The sequence below is a fragment of the Castor canadensis genome, chromosome 19 (assembly GCF_047511655.1).
Source record: "Castor canadensis chromosome 19, mCasCan1.hap1v2, whole genome shotgun sequence".
Lineage (NCBI taxonomy): Eukaryota > Metazoa > Chordata > Mammalia > Rodentia > Castoridae > Castor > Castor canadensis.
In genome coordinates this window covers 20,160,552-20,174,767 of record NC_133404.1, presented here as the reverse complement: position 1 = coordinate 20,174,767, position 14,216 = coordinate 20,160,552, and the positions used below count along the sequence as shown (strand labels likewise).

The window sequence follows — 14,216 nt, the reverse complement described above, 5'->3', positions numbered from 1 at the left end:
GTCGTACTTCATTTGCATGCTTAATTGCCTTGTGGAAAACCTCCTGTTCAACTTTGAATAGAATTGATGAGAACAGACATTTTTGTTTCGTTCCAAGGGGCAAACTGTGCAGTTTTTCAATACTCAATAAACTGCTAGCTGCGAGTTTTTGTAGAAACCCCCTATCAATCTGAAGAAGGTATTTCCTATTCCATGTTGGTTTTACTGCTTTTGTTTTGCTAAGTGTTATTTTTGTCTCTATTGAGTTAATGGTGTTATTTTTTGTCTTTTATTCTAATGATCATTTATTTTCATTATGTCAAATCAATTTAGGATTGCTATACTCATTTCAAATTGCTCTTGTTTCCTTTATTTGACCTTTTTATTAGCTAAAAGTGTTTAATTTCCACATATTTGTGAGTTTCCCAGATTTTTCCTGTTCTTAATCTCTAGCATTATTGTGGTTGAAAAATATGGTCATATTTTTCATGGTTTTAATAATTTTAAATTTATTGAGGTTTATTTTATGGAGTGGCCTATGTCTCATCTTGGAGAGTCTTCCATATGGACTTGAGAAAGGTATGTAGAGTTGTTTGGGTGATTGCAAACACACATCTGGTCTGTTAGGTTGATTAACATCTAGTTAATCTAAACCTAGTTCAGATGAACACTGACTTAATTTCAATGGTATATAAGACATTATTCCAATATAATTCCTTTCCCTCACCCCCCTTCATACACATTATAAGTCCTTAACCTTATTTACATAAATACTGATTTATGTAGTTGTCTTTTAAATTAGATGAAAAATGCATTCCAAACAAATATATTTGTACTGTCTTTTATATTTATCCAGGTAGTTAGTATTTCTTTGTGTGGATTAAAATTATTGTTTGGTTTTCATTACTTTGCTGAGATGGCTGAACGGATCCAAGAGTCACATGCCCAATTTCCTCAGAGCCTTCTGTATGATTGTGATTTCTAGAAGGTTCAAAAGGTAATCTGACCACATCCTTTGCTTTTTTACCACAACACACTTTCCTGGCAGTGAATTTCCTAAATTTAGCAGGTTTTATAATCTAGATATGCTGAAATTTTTTCTGATTGTGAAATCCTGGTCTCTTTTGTTTAGCAACCTCTCTCTCTCTCTCTCTCTCTCTCTTCCTCTCCCCTCCTTCATTCCCTTCTCCCTTCCTCCTGTGCTTCTTCCTCTTGTTTTATTATTGTCATCAAGAAGAAACCAGATTGTACCATGAACACTTTACTTGGAAATCTCTTACCTAAATGTTTAACATATTGTTTACAAGTTCTGTATTTCAGATATTGCAGAACACATTTCAGCTAAGCTCTCTGCTCTTCTATAATAAGAAGTCCCTATTCTCCACTTTGAGCACCACATTCTTCATTTCTTTCTGATCCCTTACCACCAGCATTTCTTCCAGCAGTGTATCTATGGTGATTTATGCAAGCCCTTTGATGATATATATGTCCCCACAGGCAGAGTTGTTATTAACAACATTTGTACTTCACGATATTTTCAGGACAATCTAGGTCTTGTGTTGCCATGGTCCTTAAAATGCTCCTGGTCTCTACCCACTCCCCAAAGCCAGAATCCAACCTCCAGATGGGTGAATTATCTGGTACTGCTATATAACAAATAACCAAAAGCTTAGTGACATAAAGCAGCACAAATGTGTCATCTTGCAGTTTTGCTGGTCAAGAGTCTGAATTGGAGTTTACGTGGCTAAAATCAAAGTGTCAGCAGGCTGAGTTCCTCCCATTGATGCCATTCTGTGGCTTCCTAGCTTTTAACAGCTTCCCTGACCTGTGGCTAGGACTGTCCCACTACAACCTTTGCTCCCAGCATCACATCTCTCTCTCTTTCTGAATCTAGCGCTCTCACCTCCTTAGAAGGACCCATTGCATTTACATTGGATTCACCCAGCTGACCAAAGATATTCTGCCTATCTCAAGACCCTTAGTCACAGCTATAAGGGTCTGGGAATTAGGATGTTAGCATACTTGGGAGCTATTATTCATTCCACCAAAACTGCCAAACAAGTTAAATAGAAAATTCTCTGGATCTAGGGCTCATTGAGGATTGTCCCAACAGGTTCCAGCCGCCACCTCCCATGCTGGCTAATTACTGCACTTCATAGCTACTGGTATTGAGAAGCTCTTGGTTTTCAGAGCAGTGCACATCTGGGGAGACTCCCCACAGAGCTCTCTGTCCTTCCTGAGCTTCCAGTGTTTGTCCTCATGTATTCTTCCCAGATTGCTGGAAGGCATTGGTTGATGCTCAGAGTTTAGAAAAGGTTGATTTTCATTGTTTTGCCAATGTTCTCCTTGCCTTTATGCAGAAGCAGATTTTCAGAACTCCTTACACTATCATTCTCCCTACATGTCCTCTCTGATGACTATTTTTTAAACTAGTTATTAATATTAGGTTATCAAAATAGTTCCCCATTTTGACAGATGTGGTACACCCCTCCTTAATCAAAGGGTGCCATTTCATGGGTTTGGGTATAGTTCCATCACTATTGAATGTGGCTACAGAAGGAAGATGCAGGGCTGTGGAAGTCCTCCAGTGCTCCCTGCACTTGTAGATGCTGATTGGAACTTCCTGGGGACAATGATTATTAATCTACTTCCAGGCCTCCAAACTTCCCGAAAAGGTGAAATTCAAGCTGACCTTGTGTCTTCTGCACAAACACTAAAAGCCAGGATTAATAATTTTCTGGTAAATGTTTATTTCTCCCAAAAGATAGGGTGAGACAATTCTTATAGGACTTTACATGAGCCATTTTATTTATAGCATTTTCTTCATTAGTTATCCATGGCAGTGCTGCTTTGTGAAGACTGTGCTCTGACCCAGGAAATATATTTATGTAGCAAATTGCGTGCCGTTGATTTTTGATTTCACTAAATAAGCATGAAAATTGCCTGTGTGACACTATAGTTCACACATATTATAAGCAGCCCAGAATAATGCATGTCTTATTTATGCAGATGTTAACAGCAGATTCATTTAGAATGGTTTAAATTTGTGTGTGTGGCTATGAAAAAGATGGGAACAATGAGCACTTATGGGTAATCATTGTGCTGAATAAAATGATAAGAAATAACTTCTCCTTTGAGTACCAGTAGAATTTAAGCAGAGAGCAAAGGAGATACTTAAAAATACAGGAGAGGGGAGGGTGTTGTACTGTACTATCTGTCACCTGGCTCCCTGGTTCCCATCTCTTCTGCCTTTTTACCTTTATAATGTGTGGTGAACAGTGATGGATTTGAATCGTTCCTTCTCCTATATGAAATAATTCATGATATATTATACATTATAAATGTAACTAGCAAATCCAGAATGGAGAAGTAATCTTACTCATGGTGAATATCTTCTAAAAGGAGAACAAAATGATAGCACATATGACTTAACTCAACTGAAACATAAGTCTGTGGAAATGACAGCAGTGCCGTCTCACTCCATGAAAAACAGCATCACTTGTCCTTGATGGCAATGGATACCTGGCTCCTGAGGGGACCAGGTGGGGGCTATGGCTGGGAAGTTCATGAGTATTGAACAGATAGAGGGAAAACTTCCTGCCTCCTATCTTACAACACCTCTCTTCAGGAGGACCTGGAGTCCAGATACTGGGGAGTGCAGGTGAGGCTTAGCTGTGTTTATTTGAGTTTCCTTCCTGCTGTCACGTCTTTCCATTTCTGTCTGGTCCCCAAGCCTTAGACACTCTCATGTCCTGACTGTTCATCCAACAGGTCAAGTTTGCTTCTGTGACTGGCCCTTGTGTTCACTTCCCTGTCTGCCAGGGCCACTCTTCCATGCACGTGTGTCCTTGTTTTTTCAGGTCTCTACTGGAAGACGTCCTTGCTAAGAGTCTCCCTGTGTAAAATCAATATCCTGCCATGGCTTTATCCCACACACTCTCCCCTACAACTCTGTGTTTCTCTCTAGTGGAATTTAGCAGACTCCTCTTATAAAGGGCAAAATAAAAAGTACTGTAGGATTTTTTTGGCAGGGACAAATGGTCTGTCTTGCAGTTACTCGATTCTGCCCTTACAGCATAGATAAATAAATAAGTTCCTGTCCATTGCTGTGTTTCTATTATTCTTTATTCACAAAAATAAGTGAAGACCAGGTTATGCCCACAGCCACAGTGTGCTGGCTTCTGCTCTAGAGCTCTTGCCACAGGATATATGCTATTTATTATCTGCCTCTCACTTCTACAACATAAATATTCATAAATATTCTGAATGTATGGGGATGAATAATGGATGCACCTTGAACATTGAAGTACTTATGCTCGTCTCCTCTTTTCCCATCTCTGTTCAGTAATGTAAGTTTATGGTATTTGAGGCACCACCAAGGCCAACTAAAGCAAAGTAATTATTCTCTAACTAGACACAGGTTAGAGACAACTTGTCTCTAACCTAGAGACAGGTTAGAGCCCAGATTTGTAAACTTCATTCCTCTAAGCTACTTGTCCATTAGCTATTCTGGACTTTGGTTTTGTTTCTTGTTTTTGTTTGTTTTTATTTTTGGCAGTACTGGGATCTGAACTCAAGGCTTCACATTTGGTAGGCTGGCATACTACTACTCAAGCTATGCCTTTAACACTTTTTGCTCTGGTTGTTTTGGAATTCGGGTTTCACTTTTGCCCAGACCAGTTGGCCTGTAATCCTCCTACTTTACATATCCTAGCATCTCTGGGATAACAAGTGTATACCACCATGCCCAGCTTTTTTCCATTGAGATGGGGTCTCATAAACTTTTTTGCCTGGGCTGCTCTCAAACCACAATCTTCCCAATCTCAGCCTCCCAAGGAGCTTGGATTACAGGTGTGAGCTACCAGTGCCCAATTCATTAGCCATTCTTTTAATCATCTATTAAACAGTCCATAAATAGTTCTTTGACACCTCCTCTACATACATCAGTATGAGATAAGGAAGGCAAGATCCAGCTTGTCCTCCGCCTACCCAGTTCCTGAGGCTTTAGGAATGGTGCTGGGCAGGAAGAAGCCAGAGTAGTGTTTCCTATGCCAGGTGGTGGCAGTTGAGTGACTAGCACAGTGCCAGAGAGATGAGATGCAGAGAAGTGATCAGGATCTAACATAGATTTGAAGATTATTCCCGATGACAACTGCTAACAGTTTCTCAGCCAGCTCCACTGTAACAAATACATCAGAGGACTGGTGGCTTAAACAACAATTTGTTTCTCAACATTCAGAGACTAAGAAATCCAAAATCAACTTTCCAACAGATCAGATATCTGGCGAGGGCCTCTTTCTGGATTTCAACAAGCTGTCTTTCCATTGTGTCCTCACATGATAGAAAGTAGAGAAAAAAGCAAGCTCTTTCAATGACTTCTAAGGGCTCTAATCCCATCCATGACACCTCCCTCCTCATGACCTAATCTGCTTCCAAAGGCATCACCCCCAAATACATCACAATGGGGATTAGGATTTAATGTATGAAAAGTTGAAAGGACACAGCACTTATTCAGTCCATAGCAAACAGGATAGAGGGAACAAAATATTACTCCTTTACTTTTATCCTCAAAACTGTATATGGGGGTTTACCATTCACTGAGATAGGGAACCAATTTGGAGGGCAGTGTAAGTAGCTTGGACATAGTGACATACTTGATAAACACACAATGGAGATGATGTATTACCCACCTGGTGAATGAGTCTGCAGGACTGGAAGGACCTTGTGTAAAAGATTAATGTCACAATCACAGTATGTCCTCAGCACTTAAAGCCATGAGACAGAATACAGCCCTCGTGCAGATCAGAGGGACCAAATCTGGGCCCCCAAACTCACTGGAGAAAAAAATGTAAATGAATCTGCTCACATGATATAATTTATTTGGTTTTTAAGACAAAAGAGATTATATGTTTCAGAATAACTAAACACAGAACCCCTAAATATGTCTGGTTAATGAAAGGAAATAAATTATATTTCCAATTGGATTTTTGGTTACAAATAGGAATTCTCTTTATTATCTGGCAAATAGGTTGGTTAGAATTCTATCGGACTTAGAGTGGAAGACAATGGTTTCTTTTGTAAGTGAAAATCTTTTCCTACTTTCAATTTCCCTCTAATTCTCACCCCACTTTTCATTTCCAGTAGATACATTTTGTTCCAATCATTCCTTCATTTTGCACATGTTTGTGCAGCTTACTTTGTGTGTAGGTTTACTTTGTGTCCAGACATATACTGGAGAAAGGGTGAGCCTGGTCACTGCCACTCAGTGAAACTTGCCCTTCTGAGGAAAATGCAGAAACAAATGCAAGACTGGTGCCCAACCCCTGTGTATCTGCTGTGGTCAAGAGGAGTCTCTGTCTTACGCAGCAGGCTTCAGGGAGTGGCCTGTGGAAATGAAGCTGTTGAAAGCCCAGCAGGAAAGCAACCCCAGGTGTGTCTGTCCTGTGGTCAGTGTCCTCATTAGACAGGGGAGCCTTGACAAGTGAAAGATTTGGGGACCCAAGCTATACCACATAAGGAGGTATTCTCCTAAAAAAATAGAACATTATCCATTTCAGTACATTAAATCAAAAGACATTATGATTCTATTAACCTGGGAATGATAATGTGATTTATTAACTGACCCTGGAATTCTTCACTTCTAATAAATTCATCTCTCCCTAAAGACCTGTTCACTGTTTTCTTAATAGCTAAATTTAAAGCTGCCTGCTAATAACTCTATGTATATTTCACATTTTTACTAAGCCTTTTCATAAAAAGTAAATAACACTTTCAAGTCCTGGGTTTACTGTCTAAACAAAACAGGAAAGGCCTAAACTGCCTCCAAAGTCACAGTCAACTTGGAAATTCTACAAAATGTATGCAGATCTTGTACAGTCTCCTGGTCTGCAGTGGAAGGGAGGGTAGCACTCCTGCCTGCTCAGGACCCACATGTGTGTGAAAACATGTCTCTCCTTGCTAGAGTCAACCTGGAACAGGCAACTTCCTGAGGAGCACACCTCTGCTTGCATCCAGCAGCCTTCACCTTGGAAATAACCTTTGATGTCTGATAAATGCTTCCAGAAGATAAATCACCATGAAAAGTCAAGTGCTACAGTTCAAAATAAAGATGATCCCGACTTAGGATGGTTCAAGTACAATTTTTCAACTTTCCCAAGATGTGAAAATCAAACACATTCAGAAGTCATATTTTGAATTTTGAACTTGAATCTTTTCCCAGGCTAGCGATATGTGCTACCATCCTCTCTTGTGATGTTGGGCAGTGCCAGTAAGCCACCACTCCCAGTCAGCCAACACAGTCACAAGGGAAACGACTAACACTCTTCAGTGTACTATGGGGCTAAGTTTAGGTTTAGCCCTGTAGGTTACATATGCCCAATGCATTTTTAACTTATATTTTCAATTTACACTGGGTTTATTAAGACTTAGCTCCATCATAGGTCAAGAAGCATCTGAATTCGCTACTGACCCATTATATATTTATTTTGAGGGTGCTGGAATTTGAACTTAGAGCCTTGTGTTTTTTTGGTAAGCATTTTAGCACTTGAGTCAGTCTCCCAACTCTTCCCCATCAAACTTTAAAAACGTCATTAGCATATTATATTTTTCTGTAGCTCATAATGACATTCCTCTGAGATGCTTAGCTTAACCCCTCAGCCTCACCTGGAAGAGCCATATGTCAGTCTTCTCCCTGTGGCCATTGCTCTGCCTTGTAGGAAGCAGGGTTTTCAAGCTGAGTGCCAGGATGGTAGAATGCTTGGAGCATGTTCAAAGTGTACACCAAATAGAGTGGAGAAGACCCTGGAAGATCTAAACATACCAAGGGAAAAGATAAACAGGAAGAGCCTTGTTTTCCCTTGTTCACTCTTTTACTACTACTAATGAAAGGAGACCTCCTCCAGGGTCGGAACCTCCGCTCTGTCTCAGTGTTACCAGGAACTCACTCATCCAAGTGGGATGAATCACAACCTCTTTTGAATCAGGGCCCTCAGGGTGGGAAGCTCTAGAGGACAGACTGAGAAGATAATTACATAGTTTGGTTAACAAATAAAGCTGGCCAAAGGAGAGATGGGGGCGGTGGATGGTGCCAGAGAAAAGTAGTATTGAAGACACTTGACAGCATAATTAAACTTGGACTAACGCATGTAACTCTCTTATTTCCTCATAGATGATATACTGTTTGAAATATGAAACTAAAATATAGATCATCTTACCAACTGATACTGATAATCTGTCCACTACACCTAAACACAACCTCAGAATCATTCCATATACAACTTTCCAGACAAGTCTTTTGGTCTGTTAGAATTTAAGAACCAGAATAATGGGTGTTTAAGTATCAACACTGAAAATAATGTTAACCACTGAGCTAGATGCTCAGATCAGTGGGTTGTGATACTTTTGGACAATATTGGCTGGGCAATGGTAGAGTCTGGCTATGGGACTCAGCTTTCTCTGGACTTTCCACTGACAGTAATCTTCCAGCACAGTCTTCTTCAAGATGACACACAACACAGTTTCATTCTTCCTATCTGCAGTCACATCACACTTTTTTTTTCTCTTTAAGTTTGCAAACTGAGTTTGGGATCTCTCAGTTCTTACTTCCAGACAGTTGGCTGAGTTGTTTCTTTTGATGATAAATTTCCCCCACTTAGGTATAGACTACATCCATGTAACCCCTGGGCATAATCTGAGTCTCAAATTTTTCTGTTTCTGATCAAACACCAAAGACCTTATGTCATTCCCACATATCTGCATTTCCCATTGAACTGGGTGACATGTAAGAACTTTGCTGTGCATGAATTGTATATGTCTGTGACTTGTGTCCATGTCACTGAATTGCAAACTTTGTGACCAGATTATCTCCTTCTGCCCTTCTTGCATAATCCAGACCCCACATTGGGCATGTGCACACCACAGTGCTTCAGTATGCCGCTCTTCTAAGACACCATCTCTGCCCACCCTTTCTTACATTCTCAACAGTCTCAGGAAATTCTCTGGGCTTTCTCTGACAGGTCAATGCCTCATCTTTTCTGCAAAGCCAACTATAAAAGACCTTCCAACACTGTAAATGTAAGCAAATAAACAATGAAAGAAATTATTGAACCATATCATCCTTTACTCATTTTTACTTATTTTGGAACAATTTATTCCTGTTTGGGAGACATTTTTATGACCTGTGAGATTCCCATAAATGCATTTGTGGCTGTACTTAGTGTGCTGTGTTTCTCCACCAAGCTGGAACATTCATGAACTATTCTTGCCTTCAGCTCCACAGTTCCTTTGTGCTAATGTTCAGCCCCAGCCATGCCATCTGCACTACAAGGCACTTTGCTTCCATCGGGGGCATCAAGACCAATCTGTTGGGTCACTTCTGTCTGCTAGATACTAACAGACCCACACTAATCTGTGTTAATATGGCAACGAGTGGTGAAGCAAGACTTTTCCTGTACAGGTGTGATTGAGCACTCTGAACACTCATTACCACCTGATCTTCATGTCCAACCTACAGAATAGGCACTTTTAATGTTTATTCCTCATGTTGCAGTAAAAGAAGTTGAGATGAGACGTTCATTATTTTGCCCAAGGCACAAATAGACCTATAGTTACTCCTTAAAGAAAATATAAATATCACACAGTTAAAAGCAGACCATGCTCAGGTATGGTGGTGCATGCCTATAATCCAAGCTACTGAAAGAAGAGGTCAGGAAGACCATGGTTTGAGGCCATCCCAGTCAAAAAATTTGTGAGACCCCATCACAATAAATCAACTAGGTATTGTGGCCTGCACCTATTATTCCAGGTATGCACTGCACATAGGCAGGAGGATTGTAGTCCAAGACCAGTCCCAGGAAAAAAGTGACACCCTATCTGAAAAATAACCAAAGAGTTACAGGACTAGAGGTGTGGTTCAAGTGATCCTGAGTTCAAACTCTGGTAGCATAAAAGGAAAATCATCTACTTAATAATTCCTTTTCTTAAAGCCATAATGGAAGAGAAGTGACAGGGTAAACAGCATAACTGTGGGGTAAGCCATAGATGCCATAGATCATTCTGTCCTCATAAAGCAACTTATCCTTTAAGTCAAGTTCTGGTCACCAGATGCTGCATTCCCACCATTTCAGTCCAAAACACGCTGCTCCTCCACCCCAACACCCATCTTGGAAGCCCAGGTGAGAAAGATCAGTGCTTTTTTTGTTTTGTTTCAATCAATTTATTTATTTAAAAAAATTGGCAGTACTGGGGTTTGAACTCAGGGCTTTGTGCTTGCTAAGCAGGAGCTCTACTGCTTGAGGCAACCCCTGTTTTTTGTTGTTGTTGTTTCTTTAAACCAGGATACAAAATACAGCAAAAATCGAGCAGATAATTCTAATTTGTGTGCATTTATTTCAGGTATCCATTTTGCATGGCTTCTGAAGTTCTGCTGCAATTTTGTATTTCAAAGGAATGAGCTACTTTAGAACATTTGTACAATGTCAATTTCCTGTACCCATGGTAGGCTTGAATCTCTTGCAGAAAATGAGTTGTATCGTCTTAAGTTTATGATCTTAAGCTATTGAACCTTGTAAGCCTTGTGGCAGGTACTTCATTGCTGCGCTGTAGAGCACAGAGCAGTTTATAAGATGGTTTTCTTTCAGGCTTCGCATGAGGAGTAGCCCTAGAGAGATTCCACAGTAGTCCATTTCCCTCAACCTCCAACCAAAAAGCAATCAGGTGTTCACAGTGCACACTTCCGGGGTGAGCACAGTGATAAGTCAAGTCTTTTTCTTTCCTGGCACCACAGAGCCATTTCCTAAAAAACTTGTCTTTGATTTCATTCCTTTTAATGTGAACCAAAACCTGACTTCGAAATTTTTTGTGGAGTTGGGTTACCCCAAAGTACCCTGAGAGAAGTGAGAGTTAGGAAGTGTCCAGGCCAACCAGGTTCTTCCACTCTGCCTCTTCTGTGTCTGTGATTTCCTAGGAAGAAATACCCATGTCCACTTATGTTCCCATAAGATACTCACAAATTAAGAACAGTTTGTGATCCATCTTGTGTTAACCCAGTGTTAAACCACTGGGTTAAACACATCTTAGTAAGATTTGCTGCTGTGAGAGTTCAGTAGACCCCAGCAGCTGGCTGAAATCACAAATCACACTAAACTCTATAAATATCGTGCTTTCCCCTGTGCTGATCTACCTGTGATAAACCTCCACTTTTCACTTTATGAAGCCCTTCTTTTTGGTATATCCAGATCACCATCATCGTGACTTTTGTGCTGTGGGACTAAAATTAAGCAGACTAAGGGCCACCTCACCACAGCATTATGATTCTGTGACAGTTGATCCAATAACCAAGTGAAGATACACTGGACAAAGGGGTGATTCACATCTGGACAGGATGGCACAAGATTTCATCACACTACATAGAACAGCCCACAATGAAAAACCTATGAATTGTTTGTTTCTGGAATTTTCTATTTAATATGTTTGGACTAAGGTTGTGCAGATGAATGAAACCTTGAGGAGAAAAATTTCAGATAAGAGAGGATTGCTATAACTAACACAACTGTGAGTATAAAGCAGAGAACAGAATGTATTCCATGTCCTAAAATATTTTGCCCTCAAATCACCTTTCTACAAAAGAAGCAGCAGCTGGGATTATAGTAGGGGAAATCTTGGGTCAAAGTGTAAGGCCTACTCAGCAAGTCCTGGCCCAGATTTACCCTAACATGACATGAAGCATGCTGGAAAAGGCATGGTTCCCCTCCAAGCCTGGGAAAGCTCATGGCTGATGAACCAGACAGGGTTCTTATCCAGCCTTTTCCCTCAGTCCAGTCCATTGACCTGCAGACTATGGATTTGGCCATGCCAGCTGCCCTTCATCTTGTGGAGGTTTATGATCACCCTGTGTGTGATGCTCTTTATAACTGTGGCCTCACAGAGGTGACTGACACATGGGGAGTGCCAGGGAGATGGACCATACAAGCAATGGAATACACACTTGTGCATGCATCTACTTTGCAGCTCATCTGACTATATGCAACACAGTCCTGCTTCTCCTGGTAGCTCAGCCACTGGGAAGGTAAATTCACTAAGGGTGGCAAACAAAGTGTGCTAATCCAGGTGTTTAATCAATCCATTTGGACACACCCAGACACCTGAAAGCTAGACCAGACAGGAAGTTCCCTCACACAAAAGGCACTTTGGAAGTCATTTGAATTGTCTCTTGCACATAGTCAGCATTGACTTCTAGTGTTCTTCCAAAGACCTTCAGAACCATTTTTCAGCCTCTTTTTCTGAAACATGACTACTTTATACAGAGAAATAGAAATGGCAAGGCTATAAAACCTAACATATTCTTATATTTCAAAGAAATATTTCATAAACACAACCATTTATTCCCAAGTGGGAGACTACATAAAGTCAGTGGTTCAGTTCATGAAAGCAAGTGAGAACTGCCAAGCATCAAAGCCATGAGGCTGATGTGCGAGATATCAAAAGGATGGTGCCTTCTGCCCTGGCCACAACCAGACCCTCCCAATAACATCTGTGCTTTAGGACACACACACATGTGCAAGAGAACTTAGAATTTTAGCACTGAAAAAGTATGCAGTAATTGTTGATATGTCTTGAACATGTCTATATGTGATGCAAATTTCTATTCATTGAGCTGAAGTACATAATTCAGTTATACTTTGATGGATTTGTTTTATTTTTTAAACTTTGAAAAAGGTCTATTATAATACTATCAAATACATTCCTGTCATTTAAAAAATTAGTCAACTTTTCCCCTCTGTTTTATTGTTTTTAAGAATAGCTAGGCACTTTGGGGAGAGATCAGGTGAGTATTTGATAGAGGTGGCATTGGATGATGGTGAGATGTGATTGGTACAACAATCACCTCTTTTCTGAGACTTACCAATTAAACTCACAATTATTGATCAATTGATCAAACTTCGGCCATTAACTCACCAGTTTTCTGAGGGGAATTTATTCTCTTGCCTCAGTAAGAAATTTAGTTATTCAGCAAATGATATTCAACAGATACTTATTGAGCACCTACAAGATTGGAAGACTCTAGTTGCACTCCCATGTTTCATCACTTAATCCTTCTGGACACTTTTTGAGACTGACACAGGTGTATCATGGAGATGTTGCTTACTGGGTTCCAGACATTGGAATAAAGCAGGTCACATGAATGCTTTGTTTCCCAGTGCAGGTAAATGTTATGTTTATGTGTAAGCTACACTGGAATGTCTAAAAAATGCATATCTTAATGTAAACATACGTTATTGCTAAAAAACACTAACAACATCTGAGACTTCAGAGACTTCTAATCTTTTCACTGGTGCAGGATTTTGCCTCAGCGTTGACTGATCAGATTGGCGGTTGCTGAAGGCTGGGGTGATTGTGGCAATTTCTTAAAATAAGACAACAGTGAAATTTGTCACATGGATTTGCTCTTCCGTTCATGAAAGATTCCTCTGTGGTGATGTTTGATAGCATTTTACCTGTGGTAGTGCTTCTTTCAAAGTTGGAGTTAATCCTGTAAAACTCTGTCACTGTTCATTAACTAAGCCTGTGTAATATCCTAAATCATTTGGTGTCATTTCAGCAGTATTCACAGAATCTTCACCAGGAGTAGATTCCACCTCGAGAAGCCACTGTCTTTGCTCATCCGTGAGAAGTCTGTCATCTGTTAGGGTTTTATTGTGAGATTGCAGTGGCTCAGTCACATCTCCATGCTCCACTTGCAGTTTTAGTTACTGCTGTTTCTACCACATCTTCATTTGGTTCCTCCTCTCAAGTTTTGGACCCCTCAAAGTCATGCATGAAGGTTGTTGGACTCAACTTCTTCCTAACTCCTGTCAGTGTTAACGTTTTGACCTCCCCCCATGAATCCCAGATTTTCTTATCTAGGATGGTGAGTCCCTTTCCAAAGGAAACCACAAGGTTTCTAATTAATTTTGCTCAGATCCATCATCAAAATCTATAAATGGCAGTTATCGCATTATAAACTGAATTTCTTAAACAATAAAAGCTTGACAGTTGAAATTACTCTTTGATCCATGGACTGCCAAATGGATTTTGTGTCAGTAGCCATGGAAACATTAATCCCATTTTTACATCTTCATCAGAGTTCTTGGGCAACCAGGTGCATTGACAATGGGCAGTAATGAAAAAAGGATTTTTTTTTTTCTGAGCCATAGGTCTCAGAAGTGGGCTTAAAATAGTAACCCATATTGTAAACAGAA

General features: G+C 40.2%; 1 protein-coding gene across 4 annotated transcripts in view; it reads left to right on the top strand.

Annotated features, from left to right (window-relative positions):
• The window catches only part of Gabrg3 (gamma-aminobutyric acid type A receptor subunit gamma3), a 620,605-nt gene that overhangs the window by 473,847 nt on the left and 132,542 nt on the right, over window positions 1-14,216 (top strand). The window lies entirely within an intron of this gene.